The 24,837-nt window shown below is 45.8% G+C and overlaps 12 non-coding genes across 12 annotated transcripts; all 12 read right to left on the bottom strand.

The window, feature by feature from the left end:
* Nucleotides 1-753: 753 nt before the first annotated feature.
* TRNAG-UCC (transfer RNA glycine (anticodon UCC)) lies at nt 754-825 on the bottom strand. Its single transcript has one exon. It is a non-coding gene; the product is annotated as a tRNA-Gly (tRNA).
* A 1,510-nt stretch (nt 826-2,335) lies between these two features.
* TRNAG-UCC (transfer RNA glycine (anticodon UCC)) lies at nt 2,336-2,407 on the bottom strand. Its single transcript has one exon. It is a non-coding gene; the product is annotated as a tRNA-Gly (tRNA).
* Nucleotides 2,408-3,917: 1,510 nt separating this feature from the next.
* On the bottom strand, nt 3,918-3,989 carry TRNAG-UCC (transfer RNA glycine (anticodon UCC)). Its single transcript has one exon. It is a non-coding gene; the product is annotated as a tRNA-Gly (tRNA).
* A 1,515-nt stretch (nt 3,990-5,504) lies between these two features.
* Nucleotides 5,505-5,576, bottom strand: TRNAG-UCC (transfer RNA glycine (anticodon UCC)). The gene has a single exon. It is a non-coding gene; the product is annotated as a tRNA-Gly (tRNA).
* A 1,521-nt stretch (nt 5,577-7,097) lies between these two features.
* Nucleotides 7,098-7,169, bottom strand: TRNAG-UCC (transfer RNA glycine (anticodon UCC)). Its single transcript has one exon. It is a non-coding gene; the product is annotated as a tRNA-Gly (tRNA).
* Nucleotides 7,170-8,684: 1,515 nt separating this feature from the next.
* On the bottom strand, nt 8,685-8,756 carry TRNAG-UCC (transfer RNA glycine (anticodon UCC)). Its single transcript has one exon. It is a non-coding gene; the product is annotated as a tRNA-Gly (tRNA).
* Nucleotides 8,757-10,271: 1,515 nt separating this feature from the next.
* Nucleotides 10,272-10,343, bottom strand: TRNAG-UCC (transfer RNA glycine (anticodon UCC)). Its single transcript has one exon. It is a non-coding gene; the product is annotated as a tRNA-Gly (tRNA).
* Nucleotides 10,344-11,864: 1,521 nt separating this feature from the next.
* TRNAG-UCC (transfer RNA glycine (anticodon UCC)) lies at nt 11,865-11,936 on the bottom strand. Its single transcript has one exon. It is a non-coding gene; the product is annotated as a tRNA-Gly (tRNA).
* Nucleotides 11,937-15,028: 3,092 nt separating this feature from the next.
* On the bottom strand, nt 15,029-15,100 carry TRNAG-UCC (transfer RNA glycine (anticodon UCC)). The gene has a single exon. It is a non-coding gene; the product is annotated as a tRNA-Gly (tRNA).
* A 1,521-nt stretch (nt 15,101-16,621) lies between these two features.
* TRNAG-UCC (transfer RNA glycine (anticodon UCC)) lies at nt 16,622-16,693 on the bottom strand. The gene has a single exon. It is a non-coding gene; the product is annotated as a tRNA-Gly (tRNA).
* A 1,510-nt stretch (nt 16,694-18,203) lies between these two features.
* TRNAG-UCC (transfer RNA glycine (anticodon UCC)) lies at nt 18,204-18,275 on the bottom strand. Its single transcript has one exon. It is a non-coding gene; the product is annotated as a tRNA-Gly (tRNA).
* A 3,103-nt stretch (nt 18,276-21,378) lies between these two features.
* Nucleotides 21,379-21,450, bottom strand: TRNAG-UCC (transfer RNA glycine (anticodon UCC)). The gene has a single exon. It is a non-coding gene; the product is annotated as a tRNA-Gly (tRNA).
* Between the last annotated feature and the right edge of the window lie 3,387 nt (nt 21,451-24,837).

The following is a 24,837-nucleotide window of genomic DNA, read 5'->3' on the forward strand; positions in this document are numbered from 1 at the left end:
GTCAGTCATAACTGAAAGTGCGGATCCTCTTAGGAATTAGCCGTTTCAGGCCTTTACCAAGACAGCAGCTCTCTGTCCCTGTCCTTTCTCTGTGATCCTAGCACTAGCATACTCAGGATTTGGCTTTACCTGAGAGCCAGAGATCTACCCGGTGAGGGCTGAGGCTTTTGAGTGTTTGGGAGCGTTCGGGACGTCAGAGGACGCTGGACAGGAAACTATGCCAATTTGAAGTATCCAACCTTCCTGCTGCAGCGAGAGGCTCTTTCCGTGGAAATCTGCCACTTGGAGTCCTCTCAACTTGCCCTCTGATAAAACATTTTTCTGAGCCGCAGTTACATCCGATGGTTACAAGGTGGCGCTGCATTCAGGTGAGAGCACAAGTATGCACAAAATCTTGGGGACTTTTGCCAGATTTATCGGTGGATCTTGCCTATTATTTTCAGAGGCTAGATATCGCCTAGAAATGCTTTTTAAAATAGGGTTGCTGGGGTTATAATGTCTGGTCGGGGCTCAGCCCTTTCATTGCCTGCCCCCAGCAAAATATTTATTATCAGCACATGTGAGTGGTGAGTGCTTTATGGAAAATAGCATATATTGGGACAATGAATGTAGCAGATGAGGCGATCGAGATGTCTACCTACGTGTTTGTTTATTTTTTTATATACCGGCTGATTATTCTGTTTCTGATATTTCAGTTTTGTGACATGTTGCATTAAAATATATCCTGCTTGGAGAATATATAAATATTTGCACTGCGTTGGCCGGGAATCGAACCCGGGTCAACTGCTTGGAAGGCAGCTATGCTCACCACTATACCACCAACGCCCTCTGATGTGTGTCCTCTAGGTTCCAGATGTTACAACGCCGAGTGCAGTGGCAATCTTGCACCGGTTCCAATGGTGCATTTGGTGTGGATACCAACATGAAAAGCAGTAGAAATTGTCTTGCAGAGGGTAAAGAACTGGGGATTGAAACCAAGGACAAAGCTGTGCAGAAGAGAAGAAATGGAAAGCAGCAGTACAAATAGTGGAAATGAGCATATGGGCAGCATCGGAAGCAAAGCAGCGAAGAGAAAGGGAGTAAATTCCATGAAATGCATAGGAGATTGATAAAAGCAGAACAAAAAGGGAAGAATGAAATTCAAAGCATGCCCCGAAAAACGTGTGAAGGTCCCACCTGTCATTTATGCTTCTAATTGGGTATCTTTACTTTCAAAGTATAGGGTTGATCCTTTGACGATCACTCTCTTGATTTACAGCAGAGACAGATAGTTGAGAAGTCTTTTCTCACATAGCTAGCACAAGCCTGCGCTTTTCCTTGCTGGCAGGGTGGAAATGACAGATTAGTCCTAGGAAGAAAAATCAAGCAATATTAGCAGAGGATGGTTTCGATCCATCGACCTCTGGGTTATGGGCCCAGCACGCTTCCGCTGCGCCACTCTGCTCCCTTGTGAAAGTGCTCTCTTTATGCAGAGGAGGAGCTTTCAGCGGAGTGGCAAGGGATTGGTGGGGCTCTCTCCTCATTTGCCTAAGCACATCGCAAGGTATGCTGGGTACAGAAAATCTTCATCTTCCCCACTCACAGTCAGTCATAACTGAAAGTGCAGACCCTCTTAGGAATTAGCCGTTTCAGGCCTTTACCAAGACAGCAGCTCTCTGTCCCTGTCCTTTCTCTGTGATCCTAGCACTAGCATACTCAGGATTTGGCTTTACCTGGGAGCCAGAGATCTACCCGGTGAGGGCGAGGCTTTTGAGTGTTTGGGAGCGTTCGGGACGTGAGAGGACGCTGGACAGGAAACTATGTCAATTTGAAGTATCCAACCTTCCTGCTGCAGCGAGAGGCTCTTTCCGTGGAAATCTGCCACTTGGAGTCCTCTCAACTTGCCCTCTGATAAAACATTTTTCTGAGCCGCAGTTACATCCGATGGTTACAAGGTGGCGCTGCATTCAGGTGAGAGCACAAGTATGCACAAAATCTTGGGGACTTTTGCCAGATTTATCGGTGGATCTTGCCTATTATTTTCAGAGGCTAGATATCGCCTAGAAATGCTTTTTAAAATAGGGTTGCTGGGGTTATAATGTCTGGTCGGGGCTCAGCCCTTTCATTGCCTGCCCCCAGCAAAATATTTATTATCAGCACATGTGAGTGGTGAGTGCTTTATGGAAAATAGCATATATTGGGACAATGAATGTAGCAGATGAGGCGATCGAGATGTCTACCTACGTGTTTGTTTATTTTTTTATATAACGGCTGATTATTCTGTTTCTGATATTTCAGTTTTGTGACATGTTGCATTAAAATATATCCTGCTTGGAGAATATATAAATATTTGCACTGCGTTGGCCGGGAATCGAACCCGGGTCAACTGCTTGGAAGGCAGCTATGCTCACCACTATACCACCAACGCCCTCTGATGTGTGTCCTCTAGGTTCCAGATGTTACAACGCCGAGTGCAGTGGCAATCTTGCACCGGTTCCAATGGTGCATTTGGTGTGGATACCAACATGAAAAGCAGTAGAAATTGTCTTGCAGAGGGTAAAGAACTGGGGATTGAAACCAAGGACAAAGCTGTGCAGAAGAGAAGAAATGGAAAGCAGCAGTACAAATAGTGGAAATGAGCATATGGGCAGCATCGGAAGCAAAGCAGCGAAGAGAAAGGGAGTAAATTCCATGAAATGCATAGGAGATTGATAAAAGCAGAACAAAAAGGGAAGAATGAAATTCAAAGCATGCCCCGAAAAACGTGTGAAGGTCCCACCTGTCATTTATGCTTCTAATTGGGTATCTTTACTTTCAAAGTATAGGGTTGATCCTTTGACGATCACTCTCTTGATTTACAGCAGAGACAGATAGTTGAGAAGTCTTTTCTCACATAGCTAGCACAAGCCTGCGCTTTTCCTTGCTGGCAGGGTGGAAATGACAGATTAGTCCTAGGAAGAAAAAGCAAGCAATATTAGCAGAGGATGGTTTCGATCCATCGACCTCTGGGTTATGGGCCCAGCACGCTTCCGCTGCGCCACTCTGCTCCCTTGTGAAAGTGCTCTCTTTATGCAGAGGAGGAGCTTTCAGCGGAGTGGCAAGGGATTGGTGGGGCTCTCTCCTCATTTGCCTAAGCACATCGCAAGGTATGCTGGGTACAGAAAATCTTCATCTTCCCCACTCACAGTCAGTCATAACTGAAAGTGCAGACCCTCTTAGGAATTAGCCGTTTCAGGCCTTTACCAAGACAGCAGCTCTCTGTCCCTGTCCTTTCTCTGTGATCCTAGCACTAGCATACTCAGGATTTGGCTTTACCTGGGAGCCAGAGATCTACCCGGTGAGGGCGAGGCTTTTGAGTGTTTGGGAGCGTTCGGGACGTGAGAGGACGCTGGACAGGAAACTATGTCAATTTGAAGTATCCAACCTTCCTGCTGCAGCGAGAGGCTCTTTCCGTGGAAATCTGCCACTTGGAGTCCTCTCAACTTGCCCTCTGATAAAACATTTTTCTGAGCCGCAGTTACATCCGATGGTTACAAGGTGGCGCTGCATTCAGGTGAGAGCACAAGTATGCACAAAATCTTGGGGACTTTTGCCAGATTTATCGGTGGATCTTGCCTATTATTTTCAGAGGCTAGATATCGCCTAGAAATGCTTTTTAAAATAGGGTTGCTGGGGTTATAATGTCTGGTCGGGGCTCAGCCCTTTCATTGCCTGCCCCCAGCAAAATATTTATTATCAGCACATGTGAGTGGTGAGTGCTTTATGGAAAATAGCATATATTGGGACAATGAATGTAGCAGATGAGGCGATCGAGATGTCTACCTACGTGTTTGTTTATTTTTTTATATAACGGCTGATTATTCTGTTTCTGATATTTCAGTTTTGTGACATGTTGCATTAAAATATATCCTGCTTGGAGAATATATAAATATTTGCACTGCGTTGGCCGGGAATCGAACCCGGGTCAACTGCTTGGAAGGCAGCTATGCTCACCACTATACCACCAACGCCCTCTGATGTGTGTCCTCTAGGTTCCAGATGTTACAACGCCGAGTGCAGTGGCAATCTTGCACCGGTTCCAATGGTGCATTTGGTGTGGATACCAACATGAAAAGCAGTAGAAATTGTCTTGCAGAGGGTAAAGAACTGGGGATTGAAACCAAGGACAAAGCTGTGCAGAAGAGAAGAAATGGAAAGCAGCAGTACAAATAGTGGAAATGAGCATATGGGCAGCATCGGAAGCAAAGCAGCGAAGAGAAAGGGAGTAAATTCCATGAAATGCATAGGAGATTGATAAAAGCAGAACAAAAAGGGAAGAATGAAATTCAAAGCATGCCCCGAAAAACGTGTGAAGGTCCCACCTGTCATTTATGCTTCTAATTGGGTATCTTTACTTTCAAAGTATAGGGTTGATCCTTTGACGATCACTCTCTTGATTTACAGCAGAGACAGATAGTTGAGAAGTCTTTTCTCACATAGCTAGCACAAGCCTGCGCTTTTCCTTGCTGGCAGGGTGGAAATGACAGATTAGTCCTAGGAAGAAAAAGCAAGCAATATTAGCAGAGGATGGTTTCGATCCATCGACCTCTGGGTTATGGGCCCAGCACGCTTCCGCTGCGCCACTCTGCTCCCTTGTGAAAGTGCTCTCTTTATGCAGAGGAGGAGCTTTCAGCGGAGTGGCAAGGGATTGGTGGGGCTCTCTCCTCATTTGCCTAAGCACATCGCAAGGTATGCTGGGTACAGAAAATCTTCATCTTCCCCACTCACAGTCAGTCATAACTGAAAGTGCAGACCCTCTTAGGAATTAGCCGTTTCAGGCCTTTACCAAGACAGCAGCTCTCTGTCCCTGTCCTTTCTCTGTGATCCTAGCACTAGCATACTCAGGATTTGGCTTTACCTGGGAGCCAGAGATCTACCCGGTGAGGGCTTACCCGGTGTGAGGCTTTTGAGTGTTTGGGAGCGTTCGGGACGTGAGAGGACGCTGGACAGGAAACTATGCCAATTTGAAGTATCCAACCTTCCTGCTGCAGCGAGAGGCTCTTTCCGTGGAAATCTGCCACTTGGAGTCCTCTCAACTTGCCCTCTGATAAAACATTTTTCTGAGCCGCAGTTACATCCGATGGTTACAAGGTGGCGCTGCATTCAGGTGAGAGCACAAGTATGCACAAAATCTTGGGGACTTTTGCCAGATTTATCGGTGGATCTTGCCTATTATTTTCAGAGGCTAGATATCGCCTAGAAATGCTTTTTAAAATAGGGTTGCTGGGGTTATAATGTCTGGTCGGGGCTCAGCCCTTTCATTGCCTGCCCCCAGCAAAATATTTATTATCAGCACATGTGAGTGGTGAGTGCTTTATGGAAAATAGCATATATTGGGACAATGAATGTAGCAGATGAGGCGATCGAGATGTCTACCTACGTGTTTGTTTATTTTTTTATATAACGGCTGATTATTCTGATATTTCAGTTTTGTGACATGTTGCATTAAAATATATCCTGCTTGGAGAATATATAAATATTTGCACTGCGTTGGCCGGGAATCGAACCCGGGTCAACTGCTTGGAAGGCAGCTATGCTCACCACTATACCACCAACGCCCTCTGATGTGTGTCTTCTAGGTTCCAGATGTTACAACGCCGAGTGCAGTGGCAATCTTGCACCCGTTCCAATGGTGCATTTGGTGTGGATTCCAACATGAAAAGCAGTAGAAATTGTCTTGCAGAGGGTAAAGAACTGGGGATTGAAACCAAGGACAAAGCTGTGCAGAAGAGAAGAAATGGAAAGCAGCAGTACAAATAGTGGAAATGAGCATATGGGCAGCATCGGAAGCAAAGCAGCGAAGAGAAAGGGAGTAAATTCCATGAAATGCATAGGAGATTGATAAAAGCAGAACAAAAAGGGAAGAATGAAATTCAAAGCATGCCCCGAAAAACGTGTGAAGGTCCCACCTGTCATTTATGCTTCTAATTGGGTATCTTTACTTTCAAAGTATAGGGTTGATCCTTTGACGATCACTCTCTTGATTTACAGCAGAGACAGATAGTTGAGAAGTCTTTTCTCACATAGCTAGCACAAGCCTGCGCTTTTCCTTGCTGGCAGGGTGGAAATGACAGATTAGTCCTAGGAAGAAAAATAAAGCAATATTAGCAGAGGATGGTTTCGATCCATCGACCTCTGGGTTATGGGCCCAGCACGCTTCCGCTGCGCCACTCTGCTCCCTTGTGAAAGTGCTCTCTTTATGCAGAGGAGGAGCTTTCAGCGGAGTGGCAAGGGATTGGTGGGGCTCTCTCCTCATTTGCCTAAGCACATCGCAAGGTATGCTGGGTACAGAAAATCTTCATCTTCCCCACTCACAGTCAGTCATAACTGAAAGTGCAGACCCTCTTAGGAATTAGCCGTTTCAGGCCTTTACCAAGACAGCAGCTCTCTGTCCCTGTCCTTTCTCTGTGATCCTAGCACTAGCATACTCAGGATTTGGCTTTACCTGGGAGCCAGAGATCTACACGGTGAGGGCTTGCCCGGTGCAAGGCTTTTGATTGTTTGGGAGCGTTCGGGACGTGAGAGGACGCTGGACAGGAAACTATGCCAATTTGAAGTATCCAACCTTCCTGCTGCAGCGAGAGGCTCTTTCCGTGGAAATCTGCCACTTGGAGTCCTCTCAACTTGCCCTCTGATAAAACATTTTTCTGAGCCGCAGTTACATCCGATGGTTACAAGGTGGCGCTGCATTCAGGTGAGAGCACAAGTATGCACAAAATCTTGGGGACTTTTGCCAGATTTATCGGTGGATCTTGCCTATTATTTTCAGAGGCTAGATATCGCCTAGAAATGCTTTTTAAAATAGGGTTGCTGGGGTTATAATGTCTGGTCGGGGCTCAGCCCTTTCATTGCCTGCCCCCAGCAAAATATTTATTATCAGCACATGTGAGTGGTGAGTGCTTTATGGAAAATAGCATATATTGGGACAATGAATGTAGCAGATGAGGCGATCGAGATGTCTACCTACGTGTTTGTTTATTTTTTTATATAACGGCTGATTATTCTGTTTCTGATATTTCAGTTTTGTGACATGTTGCATTAAAATATATCCTGCTTGGAGAATATATAAATATTTGCACTGCGTTGGCCGGGAATCGAACCCGGGTCAACTGCTTGGAAGGCAGCTATGCTCACCACTATACCACCAACGCCCTCTGATGTGTGTCCTCTAGGTTCCAGATGTTACAACGCCGAGTGCAGTGGCAATCTTGCACCGGTTCCAATGGTGCATTTGGTGTGGATACCAACATGAAAAGCAGTAGAAATTGTCTTGCAGAGGGTAAAGAACTGGGGATTGAAACCAAGGACAAAGCTGTGCAGAAGAGAAGAAATGGAAAGCAGCAGTACAAATAGTGGAAATGAGCATATGGGCAGCATCGGAAGCAAAGCAGCGAAGAGAAAGGGAGTAAATTCCATGAAATGCATAGGAGATTGATAAAAGCAGAACAAAAAGGGAAGAATGAAATTCAAAGCATGCCCCGAAAAACGTGTGAAGGTCCCACGTGTCATTTATGCTTCTAATTGGGTATCTTTACTTTCAAAGTATAGGGTTGATCCTTTGACGATCACTCTCTTGATTTACAGCAGAGACAGATAGTTGAGAAGTCTTTTCTCACATAGCTAGCACAAGCCTGCGCTTTTCCTTGCTGGCAGGGTGGAAATGACAGATTAGTCCTAGGAAGAAAAAGCAAGCAATATTAGCAGAGGATGGTTTCGATCCATCGACCTCTGGGTTATGGGCCCAGCACGCTTCCGCTGCGCCACTCTGCTCCCTTGTGAAAGTGCTCTCTTTATGCAGAGGAGGAGCTTTCAGCGGAGTGGCAAGGGATTGGTGGGGCTCTCTCCTCATTTGCCTAAGCACATCGCAAGGTATGCTGGGTACAGAAAATCTTCATCTTCCCCACTCACAGTCAGTCATAACTGAAAGTGCAGACCCTCTTAGGAATTAGCCGTTTCAGGCCTTTACCAAGACAGCAGCTCTCTGTCCCTGTCCTTTCTCTGTGATCCTAGCACTAGCATACTCAGGATTTGGCTTTACCTGGGAGCCAGAGATCTACCCGGTGAGGGCTTACCCGGTGTGAGGCTTTTGAGTGTTTGGGAGCGTTCGGGACGTGAGAGGACGCTGGACAGGAAACTATGCCAATTTGAAGTATCCAACCTTCCTGCTGCAGCGAGAGGCTCTTTCCGTGGAAATCTGCCACTTGGAGTCCTCTCAACTTGCCCTCTGATAAAACATTTTTCTGAGCCGCAGTTACATCCGATGGTTACAAGGTGGCGCTGCATTCAGGTGAGAGCACAAGTATGCACAAAATCTTGGGGACTTTTGCCAGATTTATCGGTGGATCTTGCCTATTATTTTCAGAGGCTAGATATCGCCTAGAAATGCTTTTTAAAATAGGGTTGCTGGGGTTATAATGTCTGGTCGGGGCTCAGCCCTTTCATTGCCTGCCCCCAGCAAAATATTTATTATCAGCACATGTGAGTGGTGAGTGCTTTATGGAAAATAGCATATATTGGGACAATGAATGTAGCAGATGAGGCGATCGAGATGTCTACCTACGTGTTTGTTTATTTTTTTATATAACGGCTGATTATTCTGATATTTCAGTTTTGTGACATGTTGCATTAAAATATATCCTGCTTGGAGAATATATAAATATTTGCACTGCGTTGGCCGGGAATCGAACCCGGGTCAACTGCTTGGAAGGCAGCTATGCTCACCACTATACCACCAACGCCCTCTGATGTGTGTCCTCTAGGTTCCAGATGTTACAACGCCGAGTGCAGTGGCAATCTTGCACCGGTTCCAATGGTGCATTTGGTGTGGATACCAACATGAAAAGCAGTAGAAATTGTCTTGCAGAGGGTAAAGAACTGGGGATTGAAACCAAGGACAAAGCTGTGCAGAAGAGAAGAAATGGAAAGCAGCAGTACAAATAGTGGAAATGAGCATATGGGCAGCATCGGAAGCAAAGCAGCGAAGAGAAAGGGAGTAAATTCCATGAAATGCATAGGAGATTGATAAAAGCAGAACAAAAAGGGAAGAATGAAATTCAAAGCATGCCCCGAAAAACGTGTGAAGGTCCCACCTGTCATTTATGCTTCTAATTGGGTATCTTTACTTTCAAAGTATAGGGTTGATCCTTTGACGATCACTCTCTTGATTTACAGCAGAGACAGATAGTTGAGAAGTCTTTTCTCACATAGCTAGCACAAGCCTGCGCTTTTCCTTGCTGGCAGGGTGGAAATGACAGATTCGTCCTAGGAAGAAAAAGCAAGCAATATTAGCAGAGGATGGTTTCGATCCATCGACCTCTGGGTTATGGGCCCAGCACGCTTCCGCTGCGCCACTCTGCTCCCTTGTGAAAGTGCTCTCTTTATGCAGAGGAGGAGCTTTCAGCGGAGTGGCAAGGGATTGGTGGGGCTCTCTCCTCATTTGCCTAAGCACATCGCAAGGTATGCTGGGTACAGAAAATCTTCATCTTCCCCACTCACAGTCAGTCATAACTGAAAGTGCAGACCCTCTTAGGAATTAGCCGTTTCAGGCCTTTACCAAGACAGCAGCTCTCTGTCCCTGTCCTTTCTCTGTGATCCTAGCACTAGCATACTCAGGATTTGGCTTTACCTGGGAGCCAGAGATCTACCCGGTGAGGGCTTACCCGGTGTGAGGCTTTTGAGTGTTTGGGAGCGTTCGGGACGTGAGAGGACGCTGGACAGGAAACTATGCCAATTTGAAGTATCCAACCTTCCTGCTGCAGCGAGAGGCTCTTTCCGTGGAAATCTGCCACTTGGAGTCCTCTCAACTTGCCCTCTGATAAAACATTTTTCTGAGCCGAAGTTACATCCGATGGTTACAAGGTGGCGCTGCATTCAGGTGAGAGCACAAGTATGCACAAAATCTTGGGGACTTTTGCCAGATTTATCGGTGGATCTTGCCTATTATTTTCAGAGGCTAGATATCGCCTAGAAATGCTTTTTAAAATAGGGTTGCTGGGGTTATAATGTCTGGTCGGGGCTCAGCCCTTTCATTGCCTGCCCCCAGCAAAATATTTATTATCAGCACATGTGAGTGGTGAGTGCTTTATGGAAAATAGCATATATTGGGACAATGAATGTAGCAGATGAGGCGATCGAGATGTCTACCTACGTGTTTGTTTATTTTTTTATATAACGGCTGATTATTCTGATATTTCAGTTTTGTGACATGTTGCATTAAAATATATCCTGCTTGGAGAATATATAAATATTTGCACTGCGTTGGCCGGGAATCGAACCCGGGTCAACTGCTTGGAAGGCAGCTATGCTCACCACTATACCACCAACGCCCTCTGATGTGTGTCTTCTAGGTTCCAGATGTTACAACGCCGAGTGCAGTGGCAATCTTGCACCCGTTCCAATGGTGCATTTGGTGTGGATTCCAACATGAAAAGCAGTAGAAATTGTCTTGCAGAGGGTAAAGAACTGGGGATTGAAACCAAGGACAAAGCTGTGCAGAAGAGAAGAAATGGAAAGCAGCAGTACAAATAGTGGAAATGAGCATATGGGCAGCATCGGAAGCAAAGCAGCGAAGAGAAAGGGAGTAAATTCCATGAAATGCATAGGAGATTGATAAAAGCAGAACAAAAAGGGAAGAATGAAATTCAAAGCATGCCCCGAAAAACGTGTGAAGGTCCCACCTGTCATTTATGCTTCTAATTGGGTATCTTTACTTTCAAAGTATAGGGTTGATCCTTTGACGATCACTCTCTTGATTTACAGCAGAGACAGATAGTTGAGAAGTCTTTTCTCACATAGCTAGCACAAGCCTGCGCTTTTCCTTGCTGGCAGGGTGGAAATGACAGATTAGTCCTAGGAAGAAAAATAAAGCAATATTAGCAGAGGATGGTTTCGATCCATCGACTTCTGGGTTATGGGCCCAGCACGCTTCCGCTGCGCCACTCTGCTCCCTTGTGAAAGTGCTCTCTTTATGCAGAGGAGGAGCTTTCAGCGGAGTGGCAAGGGATTGGTGGGGCTCTCTCCTCATTTGCCTAAGCACATCGCAAGGTATGCTGGGTACAGAAAATCTTCATCTTCCCCACTCACAGTCAGTCATAACTGAAAGTGCAGACCCTCTTAGGAATTAGCCGTTTCAGGCCTTTACCAAGACAGCAGCTCTCTGTCCCTGTCCTTTCTCTGTGATCCTAGCACTAGCATACTCAGGATTTGGCTTTACCTGGGAGCCAGAGATCTACACGGTGAGGGCTTGCCCGGTGCAAGGCTTTTGATTGTTTGGGAGCGTTCGGGACGTGAGAGGACGCTGGACAGGAAACTATGCCAATTTGAAGTATCCAACCTTCCTGCTGCAGCGAGAGGCTCTTTCCGTGGAAATCTGCCACTTGGAGTCCTCTCAACTTGCCCTCTGATAAAACATTTTTCTGAGCCGCAGTTACATCCGATGGTTACAAGGTGGCGCTGCATTCAGGTGAGAGCACAAGTATGCACAAAATCTTGGGGACTTTTGCCAGATTTATCGGTGGATCTTGCCTATTATTTTCAGAGGCTAGATATCGCCTAGAAATGCTTTTTAAAATAGGGTTGCTGGGGTTATAATGTCTGGTCGGGGCTCAGCCCTTTCATTGCCTGCCCCCAGCAAAATATTTATTATCAGCACATGTGAGTGGTGAGTGCTTTATGGAAAATAGCATATATTGGGACAATGAATGTAGCAGATGAGGCGATCGAGATGTCTACCTACGTGTTTGTTTATTTTTTTATATAACGGCTGATTATTCTGTTTCTGATATTTCAGTTTTGTGACATGTTGCATTAAAATATATCCTGCTTGGAGAATATATAAATATTTGCACTGCGTTGGCCGGGAATCGAACCCGGGTCAACTGCTTGGAAGGCAGCTATGCTCACCACTATACCACCAACGCCCTCTGATGTGTGTCCTCTAGGTTCCAGATGTTACAACGCCGAGTGCAGTGGCAATCTTGCACCGGTTCCAATGGTGCATTTGGTGTGGATACCAACATGAAAAGCAGTAGAAATTGTCTTGCAGAGGGTAAAGAACTGGGGATTGAAACCAAGGACAAAGCTGTGCAGAAGAGAAGAAATGGAAAGCAGCAGTACAAATAGTGGAAATGAGCATATGGGCAGCATCGGAAGCAAAGCAGCGAAGAGAAAGGGAGTAAATTCCATGAAATGCATAGGAGATTGATAAAAGCAGAACAAAAAGGGAAGAATGAAATTCAAAGCATGCCCCGAAAAACGTGTGAAGGTCCCACCTGTCATTTATGCTTCTAATTGGGTATCTTTACTTTCAAAGTATAGGGTTGATCCTTTGACGATCACTCTCTTGATTTACAGCAGAGACAGATAGTTGAGAAGTCTTTTCTCACATAGCTAGCACAAGCCTGCGCTTTTCCTTGCTGGCAGGGTGGAAATGACAGATTAGTCCTAGGAAGAAAAATCAAGCAATATTAGCAGAGGATGGTTTCGATCCATCGACCTCTGGGTTATGGGCCCAGCACGCTTCCGCTGCGCCACTCTGCTCCCTTGTGAAAGTGCTCTCTTTATGCAGAGGAGGAGCTTTCAGCGGAGTGGCAAGGGATTGGTGGGGCTCTCTCCTCATTTGCCTAAGCACATCGCAAGGTATGCTGGGTACAGAAAATCTTCATCTTCCCCACTCACAGTCAGTCATAACTGAAAGTGCAGACCCTCTTAGGAATTAGCCGTTTCAGGCCTTTACCAAGACAGCAGCTCTCTGTCCCTGTCCTTTCTCTGTGATCCTAGCACTAGCATACTCAGGATTTGGCTTTACCTGGGAGCCAGAGATCTACCCGGTGAGGGCGAGGCTTTTGAGTGTTTGGGAGCGTTCGGGACGTGAGAGGACGCTGGACAGGAAACTATGCCAATTTGAAGTATCCAACCTTCCTGCTGCAGCGAGAGGCTCTTTCCGTGGAAATCTGCCACTTGGAGTCCTCTCAATTTGCCCTCTGATAAAACATTTTTCTGAGCCGCAGTTACATCCGATGGTTACAAGGTGGCGCTGCATTCAGGTGAGAGCACAAGTATGCACAAAATCTTGGGGACTTTTGCCAGATTTATCGGTGGATCTTGCCTATTATTTTCAGAGGCTAGATATCGCCTAGAAATGCTTTTTAAAATAGGGTTGCTGGGGTTATAATGTCTGGTCGGGGCTCAGCCCTTTCCTTGCCTGCCCCCAGCAAAATATTTATTATCAGCACATGTGAGTGGTGAGTGCTTTATGGAAAATAGCATATATTGGGACAATGAATGTAGCAGATGAGGTGATCGAGATGTCTACCTACGTGTTTGTTTATTTTTTTATATAACGGCTGATTATTCTGTTTCTGATATTTCAGTTTTGTGACATGTTGCATTAAAATATATCCTGCTTGGAGAATATATAAATATTTGCACTGCGTTGGCCAGGAATCGAACCCGGGTCAACTGCTTGGAAGGCAGCTATGCTCACCACTATACCACCAACGCCCTCTGATGTGTGTCCTCTAGGTTCCAGATGTTACAACGCCGAGTGCAGTGGCAATCTTGCACCGGTTCCAATGGTGCATTTGGTGTGGATACCAACATGAAAAGCAGTAGAAATTGTCTTGCAGAGGGTAAAGAACTGGGGATTGAAACCAAGGACAAAGCTGTGCAGAAGAGAAGAAATGGAAAGCAGCAGTACAAATAGTGGAAATGAGCATATGGGCAGCATCGGAAGCAAAGCAGCGAAGAGAAAGGGAGTAAATTCCATGAAATGCATAGGAGATTGATAAAAGCAGAACAAAAAGGGAAGAATGAAATGCAAAGCATGCCCCGAAAAACGTGTGAAGGTCCCACCTGTCATTTATGCTTCTAATTGGGTATCTTTACTTTCAAAGTATAGGGTTGATCCTTTGACGATCACTCTCTTGATTTACAGCAGAGACAGATAGTTGAGAAGTCTTTTCTCACATAGCTAGCACAAGCCTGCGCTTTTCCTTGCTGGCAGGGTGGAAATGACAGATTAGTCCTAGGATGAAAAATCAAGCAATATTAGCAGAGAATGGTTTCGATCCATCGACCTCTGGGTTATGGGCCCAGCACGCTTCCGCTGCGCCACTCTGCTCCCTTGTGAAAGTGCTCTCTTTATGCAGAGGAGGAGCTTTCAGCGGAGTGGCAAGGGATTGGTGGGGCTCTCTCCTCATTTGCCTAAGCACATCGCAAGGTATGCTGGGTACAGAAAATCTTTATCTTCCCCACTCACAGTCAGTCATAACTGAAAGTGCAGACCCTCTTAGGAATTAGCCGTTTCAGGCCTTTACCAAGACAGCAGCTCTCTGTCCCTGTCCTTTCTCTGTGATCCTAGCACTAGCATACTCAGGATTTGGCTTTACCTGGGAGCCAGAGATCTACCCGGTGAGGGCGAGGCTTTTGAGTGTTTGGGAGCGTTCAGGACGTGAGAGGACGCTGGACAGGAAACTATGCCAATTTGAAGTATCCAACCTTCCTGCTGCAGCGAGAGGCTCTTTCCGTGGAAATCTGCCACTTGGAGTCCTCTCAACTTGCCCTCTGATAAAACATTTTTCTGAGCCGCAGTTACATCCGATGGTTACAAGGTGGCGCTGCATTCAGGTGAGAGCACAAGTATGCACAAAATCTTGGGGACTTTTGCCAGATTTATCGGTGGATCTTGCCTATTATTTTCAGAGGCTAGATATCGCCTAGAAATGCTTTTTAAAATAGGGTTGCTGGGGTTATAATGTCTGGTCGGGGCTCAGCCCTTTCATTGCCTGCCCCCAGCAAAATATTTATTATCAGCACATGTGAGTGGTGAGTGCTTTATGGAAAATAGCATATATTGGGATAATGAATGTAGCAGATGAGGCGATCGAGATGTCTACCTACGTGTTTGTTTATTTTTTTATATAACGGCTGATTATTCTGTTTCTGATATTTCAGTTTTGTGACATGTTGCATTAAAATATATCCTGCTTGGAGAATATATAAATATTTGCACTGCGTTGGCCGGGAATCGAACCCGGGTCAACTGCTTGGAAGGCAGCTATGCTCACCACTATACCACCAACGCCCTCTGATGTGTGTCCTCTAGGTTCCAGATGTTACAACGCCGAGTGCAGTGGCAATCTTGCACCGGTTCCAATGGTGCATTTGGTGTGGATACCAACATGAAAAGCAGTAGAAATTGTCTTGCAGAGGGTAAAGAACTGGGGATTGAAACCAAGGACAAAGCTGTGCAGAAGAGAAGAAATGGAAAGCAGCAGTACAAATAGTGGAAATGAGCATATGGGCAGCATCGGAAGCAAAGCAGCGAAGAGAAAGGGAGTAAATTCCATGAAATGCATAGGAGATTGATAAAAGCAGAACAAAAAGGGAAGAATGAAATTCAAAGCATGCCCCGAAAAACGTGTGAAGGTCCCACCTGTCATTTATGCTTCTAATTGGGTATCTTTACTTTCAAAGTATAGGGTTGATCCTTTGACGATCACTCTCTTGATTTACAGCAGAGACAGATAGTTGAGAAGTCTTTTCTCACATAGCTAGCACAAGCCTGCGCTTTTCCTTGCTGGCAGGGTGGAAATGACAGATTAGTCCTAGGAAGAAAAATCAAGCAATATTAGCAGAGGATGGTTTCGATCCATCGACCTCTGGGTTATGGGCCCAGCACGCTTCCGCTGCGCCACTCTGCTCCCTTGTGAAAGTGCTCTCTTTATGCAGAGGAGGAGCTTTCAGCGGAGTGGCAAGGGATTGGTGGGGCTCTCTCCTCATTTGCCTAAGCACATCGCAAGGTATGCTGGGTACAGAAAATCTTCATCTTCCCCACTCACAGTCAGTCATAACTGAAAGTGCAGACCCTTTTAGGAATTAGCCGTTTCAGGCCTTTACCAAGACAGCAGCTCTCTGTCCCTGTCCTTTCTCTGTGATCCTAGCACTGGCATACTCAGGATTTGGCTTTACCTGGGAGCCAGAGATCTACCCGGTGAGGGCTTGCCCGGTGTGAGGCTTTTGAGTGTTTGGGAGCGTTCGGGACGTGAGAGGACGCTGGACAGGAAACTATGCCAATTTGAAGTATCCAACCTTCCTGCTGCAGCGAGAGGCTCTTTCCGTGGAAATCTGCCACTTGGAGTCCTCTCAACTTGCCCTCTGATAAAACATTTTTCTGAGCCGCAGTTACATCCGATGGTTACAAGGTGGCGCTGCATTCAGGTGAGAGCACAAGTATGCACAAAATCTTGGGGACTTTTGCCAGATTTATCGGTGGATCTTGCCTATTATTTTCAGAGGCTAGATATCGCCTAGAAATGCTTTTTAAAATAGGGTTGCTGGGGTTATAATGTCTGGTCGGGGCTCAGCCCTTTCATTGCCTGCCCCCAGCAAAATATTTATTATCAGCACATGTGAGTGGTGAGTGCTTTATGGAAAATAGCATATATTGGGATAATGAATGTAGCAGATGAGGCGATCGAGATGTCTACCTACGTGTTTGTTTATTTTTTTATATAACGGCTGATTATTCTGTTTCTGATGTTTCAGTTTTGTGACATGTTGCATTAAAATATATCCTGCTTGGAGAATATATAAATATTTGCACTGCGTTGGCCGGGAATCGAACCCGGGTCAACTGCTTGGAAGGCAGCTATGCTCACCACTATACCACCAACGCCCTCTGATGTGTGTCCTCTAGGTTCCAGATGTTACAACGCCGAGTGCAGTGGCAATCTTGCACCGGTTCCAATGGTGCATTTGGTGTGGATACCAACATGAAAAGCAGTAGAAATTGTCTTGCAGAGGGTAAAGAACTGGGGATTGAAACCAAGGACAAAGCTGTGCAGAAGAGAAGAAATGGAAAGCAGCAGTACAAATAGTGGAAATGAGCATATGGGCAGCATCGGAAGCAAAGCAGCGAAGAGAAAGGGAGTAAATTCCATGAAATGCATAGGAGATTGATAAAAGCAGAACAAAAAGGGAAGAATGAAATTCAAAGCATGCCCCGAAAAACGTGTGAAGGTCCCACCTGTCATTTATGCTTCTAATTGGGTATCTTTACTTTCAAAGTATAGGGTTGATCCTTTGACGATCACTCTCTTGATTTACAGCAGAGACAGATAGTTGAGAAGTCTTTTCTCACATAGCTAGCACAAGCCTGCGCTTTTCCTTGCTGGCAGGGTGGAAATGACAGATTAGTCCTAGGAAGAAAAATCAAGCAATATTAGCAGAGGATGGTTTCGATCAATCGACCTCTGGGTTATGGGCCCAGCACGCTTCCGCTGCGCCACTCTGCTCCCTTGTGAAAGTGCTCTCTTTATGCAGAGGAGGAGCTTTCAGCGGAGTGGCAAGGGATTGGTGGGGCTCTCTCCTCATTTGCCTAAGCACATCGCAAGGTATGCTGGGTACAGAAAATCTTCATCTTCCCCACTCACAGTCAGTCATAACTGAAAGTGCAGACCCTCTTAGGAATTAGCCGTTTCAGGCCTTTACCAAGACAGCAGCTCTCTGTCCCTGTCCTTTCTCTGTGATCCTAGCACTAGCATACTCAGGATTTGGCTTTACCTGGGAGCCAGAGATCTACCCGGTGAGGGTGAGGCTTTTGAGTGTTTGGGAGCGTTCAGGACGTGAGAGGACGCTGGACAGGAAACTATGCCAATTTGAAGTATCCAACCTTCCTGCTGCAGCGAGAGGCTCTTTCCGTGGAAATCTGCCACTTGGAGTCCTCTCAACTTGCCCTCTGATAAAACATTTTTCTGAGCCGCAGTTACATCCGATGGTTACAAGGTGGCGCTGCATTCAGGTGAGAGCACAAGTATGCACAAAATCTTGGGGACTTTTGCCAGATTTATCGGTGGATCTTGCCTATTATTTTCAGAGGCTAGATATCGCCTAGAAATGCTTTTTAAAATAGGGTTGCTGGGGTTATAATGTCTGGTCGGGGCTCAGCCCTTTCATTGCCTGCCCCCAGCAAAATATTTATTATCAGCACATGTGAGTGGTGAGTGCTTTATGGAAAATAGCATATATTGGGATAATGAATGTAGCAGATGAGGCGATCGAGATGTCTACCTACGTGTTTGTTTATTTTTTTATATAACGGCTGAATATTCTGTTTCTGATATTTCAGTTTTGTGACATGTTGCATTAAAATATATCCTGCTTGGAGAATATATAAATATTTGCACTGCGTTGGCCGGGAATCGAACCCGGGTCAACTGCTTGGAAGGCAGCTATGCTCACCACTATACCACCAACGCCCTCTGATGTGTGTCCTCTAGGTTCCAGATGTTACAACGCCGAGTGCAGTGGCAATCTTGCACCGGTTCCAATGGTGCATTTGGTGTGGATACCAACATGAAAAGCAGTAGAAATTGTCTTGCAGAGGGTAAAGAACTGGGGATTGAAACCAAGGACAAAGCTGTGCAGAAGAGAAGAAATGGAAAGCAGCAGTACAAATAGTGGAAATGAGCATATGGGCAGCATCGGAAGCAAAGCAGCGAAGAGAAAGGGAGTAAATTCCATGAAATGCATAGGAGATTGATAAAAGCAGAACAAAAAGGGAAGAATGAAATTCAAAGCATGCCCCGAAAAACGTGTGAAGGTCCCACCTGTCATTTATGCTTCTAATTGGGTATCTTTACTTTCAAAGTATAGGGTTGATCCTTTGACGATCACTCTCTTGATTTACAGCAGAGACAGATAGTTGAGAAGTCTTTTCTCACATAGCTAGCACAAGCCTGCGCTTTTCCTTGCTGGCAGGGTGGAAATGACAGATTAGTCCTAGGAAGAAAAATCAAGCAATATTAGCAGAGGATGGTTTCGATCCATCGACCTCTGGGTTATGGGCCCAGCACGCTTCCGCTGCGCCACTCTGCTCCCTTGTGAAAGTGCTCTCTTTATGCAGAGGAGGAGCTTTCAGCGGAGTGGCAAGGGATTGGTGGGGCTCTCTCCTCATTTGCCTAAGCACATCGCAAGGTATGCTGGGTACAGAAAATCTTCATCTTCCCCACTCACAGTCAGTCATAACTGAAAGTGCAGACCCTTTTAGGAATTAGCCGTTTCAGGCCTTTACCAAGACAGCAGCTCTCTGTCCCTGTCCTTTCTCTGTGATCCTAGCACTAGCATACTCAGGATTTGGCTTTACCTGGGAGCCAGAGATCTACCCGGTGAGGGCTTGCCCGGTGTGAGGCTTTTGAGTGTTTGCGAGCGTTCGGGACGTGAGAGGACGCTGGACAGGAAACTATGCCAATTTGAAGTATCCAACCTTCCTGCTGCAGCGAGAGGCTCTTTCCGTGGAAATCTGCCACTTGGAGTCCTCTCAATTTGCCCTCTGATAAAACATTTTTCTGAGCCGCAGTTACATCCGATGGTTACAAGGTGGCGCTGCATTCAGGTGAGAGCACAAGTATGCACAAAATCTTGGGGACTTTTGCCAGATTTATCGGTGGATCTTGCCTATTATTTTCAGAGGCTAGATATCGCCTAGAAATGCTTTTTAAAATAGGGTTGCTGGGGTTATAATGTCTGGTCGGGGCTCAGCCCTTTCCTTGCCTGCCCCCAGCAAAATATTTATTATCAGCACATGTGAGTGGTGAGTGCTTTATGGAAAATAGCATATATTGGGACAATGAATGTAGCAGATGAGGTGATCGAGATGTCTACCTACGTGTTTGTTTATTTTTTTATATAACGGCTGATTATTCTGTTTCTGATATTTCAGTTTTGTGACATGTTGCATTAAAATATATCCTGCTTGGAGAATATATAAATATTTGCACTGCGTTGGCCAGGAATCGAACCCGGGTCAACTGCTTGGAAGGCAGCTATGCTCACCACTATACCACCAACGCCCTCTGATGTGTGTCCTCTAGGTTCCAGATGTTACAACGCCGAGTGCAGTGGCAATCTTGCACCGGTTCCAATGGTGCATTTGGTGTGGATACCAACATGAAAAGCAGTAGAAATTGTCTTGCAGAGGGTAAAGAACTGGGGATTGAAACCAAGGACAAAGCTGTGCAGAAGAGAAGAAATGGAAAGCAGCAGTACAAATAGTGGAAATGAGCATATGGGCAGCATCGGAAGCAAAGCAGCGAAGAGAAAGGGAGTAAATTCCATGAAATGCATAGGAGATTGATAAAAGCAGAACAAAAAGGGAAGAATGAAATGCAAAGCATGCCCCGAAAAACGTGTGAAGGTCCCACCTGTCATTTATGCTTCTAATTGGGTATCTTTACTTTCAAAGTATAGGGTTGATCCTTTGACGATCACTCTCTTGATTTACAGCAGAGACAGATAGTTGAGAAGTCTTTTCTCACATAGCTAGCACAAGCCTGCGCTTTTCCTTGCTGGCAGGGTGGAAATGACAGATTAGTCCTAGGATGAAAAATCAAGCAATATTAGCAGAGAATGGTTTCGATCCATCGACCTCTGGGTTATGGGCCCAGCACGCTTCCGCTGCGCCACTCTGCTCCCTTGTGAAAGTGCTCTCTTTATGCAGAGGAGGAGCTTTCAGCGGAGTGGCAAGGGATTGGTGGGGCTCTCTCCTCATTTGCCTAAGCACATCGCAAGGTATGCTGGGTACAGAAAATCTTTATCTTCCCCACTCACAGTCAGTCATAACTGAAAGTGCAGACCCTCTTAGGAATTAGCCGTTTCAGGCCTTTACCAAGACAGCAGCTCTCTGTCCCTGTCCTTTCTCTGTGATCCTAGCACTAGCATACTCAGGATTTGGCTTTACCTGGGAGCCAGAGATCTACCCGGTGAGGGCGAGGCTTTTGAGTGTTTGGGAGCGTTCAGGACGTGAGAGGACGCTGGACAGGAAACTATGCCAATTTGAAGTATCCAACCTTCCTGCTGCAGCGAGAGGCTCTTTCCGTGGAAATCTGCCACTTGGAGTCCTCTCAACTTGCCCTCTGATAAAACATTTTTCTGAGCCGCAGTTACATCCGATGGTTACAAGGTGGCGCTGCATTCAGGTGAGAGCACAAGTATGCACAAAATCTTGGGGACTTTTGCCAGATTTATCGGTGGATCTTGCCTATTATTTTCAGAGGCTAGATATCGCCTAGAAATGCTTTTTAAAATAGGGTTGCTGGGGTTATAATGTCTGGTCGGGGCTCAGCCCTTTCATTGCCTGCCCCCAGCAAAATATTTATTATCAGCACATGTGAGTGGTGAGTGCTTTATGGAAAATAGCATATATTGGGATAATGAATGTAGCAGATGAGGCGATCGAGATGTCTACCTACGTGTTTGTTTATTTTTTTATATAACGGCTGATTATTCTGTTTCTGATATTTCAGTTTTGTGACATGTTGCATTAAAATATATCCTGCTTGGAGAATATATAAATATTTGCACTGCGTTGGCCGGGAATCGAACCCGGGTCAACTGCTTGGAAGGCAGCTATGCTCACCACTATACCACCAACGCCCTCTGATGTGTGTCCTCTAGGTTCCAGATGTTACAACGCCGAGTGCAGTGGCAATCTTGCACCGGTTCCAATGGTGCATTTGGTGTGGATACCAACATGAAAAGCAGTAGAAATTGTCTTGCAGAGGGTAAAGAACTGGGGATTGAAACCAAGGACAAAGCTGTGCAGAAGAGAAGAAATGGAAAGCAGCAGTACAAATAGTGGAAATGAGCATATGGGCAGCATCGGAAGCAAAGCAGCGAAGAGAAAGGGAGTAAATTCCATGAAATGCATAGGAGATTGATAAAAGCAGAACAAAAAGGGAAGAATGAAATTCAAAGCATGCCCCGAAAAACGTGTGAAGGTCCCACCTGTCATTTATGCTTCTAATTGGGTATCTTTACTTTCAAAGTATAGGGTTGATCCTTTGACGATCACTCTCTTGATTTACAGCAGAGACAGATAGTTGAGAAGTCTTTTCTCACATAGCTAGCACAAGCCTGCGCTTTTCCTTGCTGGCAGGGTGGAAATGACAGATTAGTCCTAGGAAGAAAAATCAAGCAATATTAGCAGAGGATGGTTTCGATCCATCGACCTCTGGGTTATGGGCCCAGCACGCTTCCGCTGCGCCACTCTGCTCCCTTGTGAAAGTGCTCTCTTTATGCAGAGGAGGAGCTTTCAGCGGAGTGGCAAGGGATTGGTGGGGCTCTCTCCTCATTTGCCTAAGCACATCGCAAGGTATGCTGGGTACAGAAAATCTTCATCTTCCCCACTCACAGTCAGTCATAACTGAAAGTGCAGACCCTTTTAGGAATTAGCCGTTTCAGGCCTTTACCAAGACAGCAGCTCTCTGTCCCTGTCCTTTCTCTGTGATCCTAGCACTGGCATACTCAGGATTTGGCTTTACCTGGGAGCCAGAGATCTACCCGGTGAGGGCTTGCCCGGTGTGAGGCTTTTGAGTGTTTGGGAGCGTTCGGGACGTGAGAGGACGCTGGACAGGAAACTATGCCAATTTGAAGTATCCAACCTTCCTGCTGCAGCGAGAGGCTCTTTCCGTGGAAATCTGCCACTTGGAGTCCTCTCAACTTGCCCTCTGATAAAACATTTTTCTGAGCCGCAGTTACATCCGATGGTTACAAGGTGGCGCTGCATTCAGGTGAGAGCACAAGTATGCACAAAATCTTGGGGACTTTTGCCAGATTTATCGGTGGATCTTGCCTATTATTTTCAGAGGCTAGATATCGCCTAGAAATGCTTTTTAAAATAGGGTTGCTGGGGTTATAATGTCTGGTCGGGGCTCAGCCCTTTCATTGCCTGCCCCCAGCAAAATATTTATTATCAGCACATGTGAGTGGTGAGTGCTTTATGGAAAATAGCATATATTGGGATAATGAATGTAGCAGATGAGGCGATCGAGATGTCTACCTACGTGTTTGTTTATTTTTTTATATAACGGCTGATTATTCTGTTTCTGATATTTCAGTTTTGTGACATGTTGCATTAAAATATATCCTGCTTGGAGAATATATAAATATTTGCACTGCGTTGGCCGGGAATCGAACCCGGGTCAACTGCTTGGAAGGCTGCTATGCTCACCACTATACCACCAACGCCCTCTGATGTGTGTCCTCTAGGTTCCAGATGTTACAACGCCGAGTGCAGTGGCAATCTTGCACCGGTTCCAATGGTGCATTTGGTGTGGATACCAACATGAAAAGCAGTAGAAATTGTCTTGCAGAGGGTAAAGAACTGGGGATTGAAACCAAGGACAAAGCTGTGCAGAAGAGAAGAAATGGAAAGCAGCAGTACAAATAGTGGAAATGAGCATATGGGCAGCATCGGAAGCAAAGCAGCGAAGAGAAAGGGAGTAAATTCCATGAAATGCATAGGAGATTGATAAAAGCAGAACAAAAAGGGAAGAATGAAATTCAAAGCATGCCCCGAAAAACGTGTGAAGGTCCCACCTGTCATTTATGCTTCTAATTGGGTATCTTTACTTTCAAAGTATACGGTTGATCCTTTGACGATCACTCTCTTGATTTACAGCAGAGACAGATAGTTGAGAAGTCTTTTCTCACATAGCTAGCACAAGCCTGCGCTTTTCCTTGCTGGCAGGGTGGAAATGACAGATTAGTCCTAGGAAGAAAAATCAAGCAATATTAGCAGAGGATGGTTTCGATCCATCGACCTCTGGGTTATGGGCCCAGCACGCTTCCGCTGCGCCACTCTGCTCCCTTGTGAAAGTGTTCTCTTTATGCAGAGGAGGAGCTTTCAGCGGAGTGGCAAGGGATTGGTGGGGCTCTCTCCTCATTTGCCTAAGCACATCGCAAGGTATGCTGGGTACAGAAAATCTTCATCTTCCCCACTCACAGTCAGTCATAACTGAAAGTGCAGACCCTCTTAGGAATTAGCCGTTTCAGGCCTTTACCAAGACAGCAGCTCTCTGTCCCTGTCCTTTCTCTGTGATCCTAGCACTAGCATACTCAGGATTTGGCTTTACCTGGGAGCCAGAGATCTACCCGGTGAGGGCGAGGCTTTTGAGCGTTTGGGAGCGTTCGGGACGTGAGAGGACGCGAGAGGACGCTGGACAGGAAACTATGCCAATTTGAAGTATCCAACCTTCCTGCTGCAGTGAGAGGCTCTTTCCGTGGAAATCTGCCACTTGGAGTCCTCTCAACTTGCCCTCTGATAAAACATTTTTCTGAGCCGCAGTTACATCCGATGGTTACAAGGTGGCGCTGCATTCAGGTGAGAGCACAAGTATGCACAAAATCTTGGGGACTTTTGCCAGATTTATCGGTGGATCTTGCCTATTATTTTCAGAGGCTAGATATCGCCTAGAAATGCTTTTTAAAATAGGGATGCTGGGGTTATAATGTCTGGTCGGGGCTCAGCCCTTTCATTGCCTGCCCCCAGCAAAATATTTATTATCAGCACATGTGAGTGGTGAGTGCTTTATGGAAAATAGCATATATTGGGACAATGAATGTAGCAGAAGAGGCGATCGAGATGTCTACCTACGTGTTTGTTTATTTTTTTATATAACGGCTGATTATTCTGATATTTCAGTTTTGTGACATGTTGCATTAAAATATATCCTGCTTGGAGAATATATAAATATTTGCACTGCGTTGGCCGGGAATCAAACCCGGGTCAACTGCTTGGAAGGCAGCTATGCTCACCAATATACCACCAACGCCCTCTGATGTGTGACCTCTAGGTTCCAGATGTTACAACGCCGAGTGCAGTGGCAATCTTGCACCGTTTCCAATGGTGCATTTGGTGTGGATACCAACATGAAAAGCAGTAGAAATTGTCTTGCAGAGGGTAAAGAACTGGGGATTGAAACCAAGGACAAAGCTGTGCAGAAGAGAAGAAATGGAAAGCAGCAGTACAAATAGTGGAAA

The sequence above is a fragment of the Triturus cristatus genome, chromosome 11 (genome assembly GCF_964204655.1).
Source record: "Triturus cristatus chromosome 11, aTriCri1.1, whole genome shotgun sequence".
Lineage (NCBI taxonomy): Eukaryota > Metazoa > Chordata > Amphibia > Caudata > Salamandridae > Triturus > Triturus cristatus.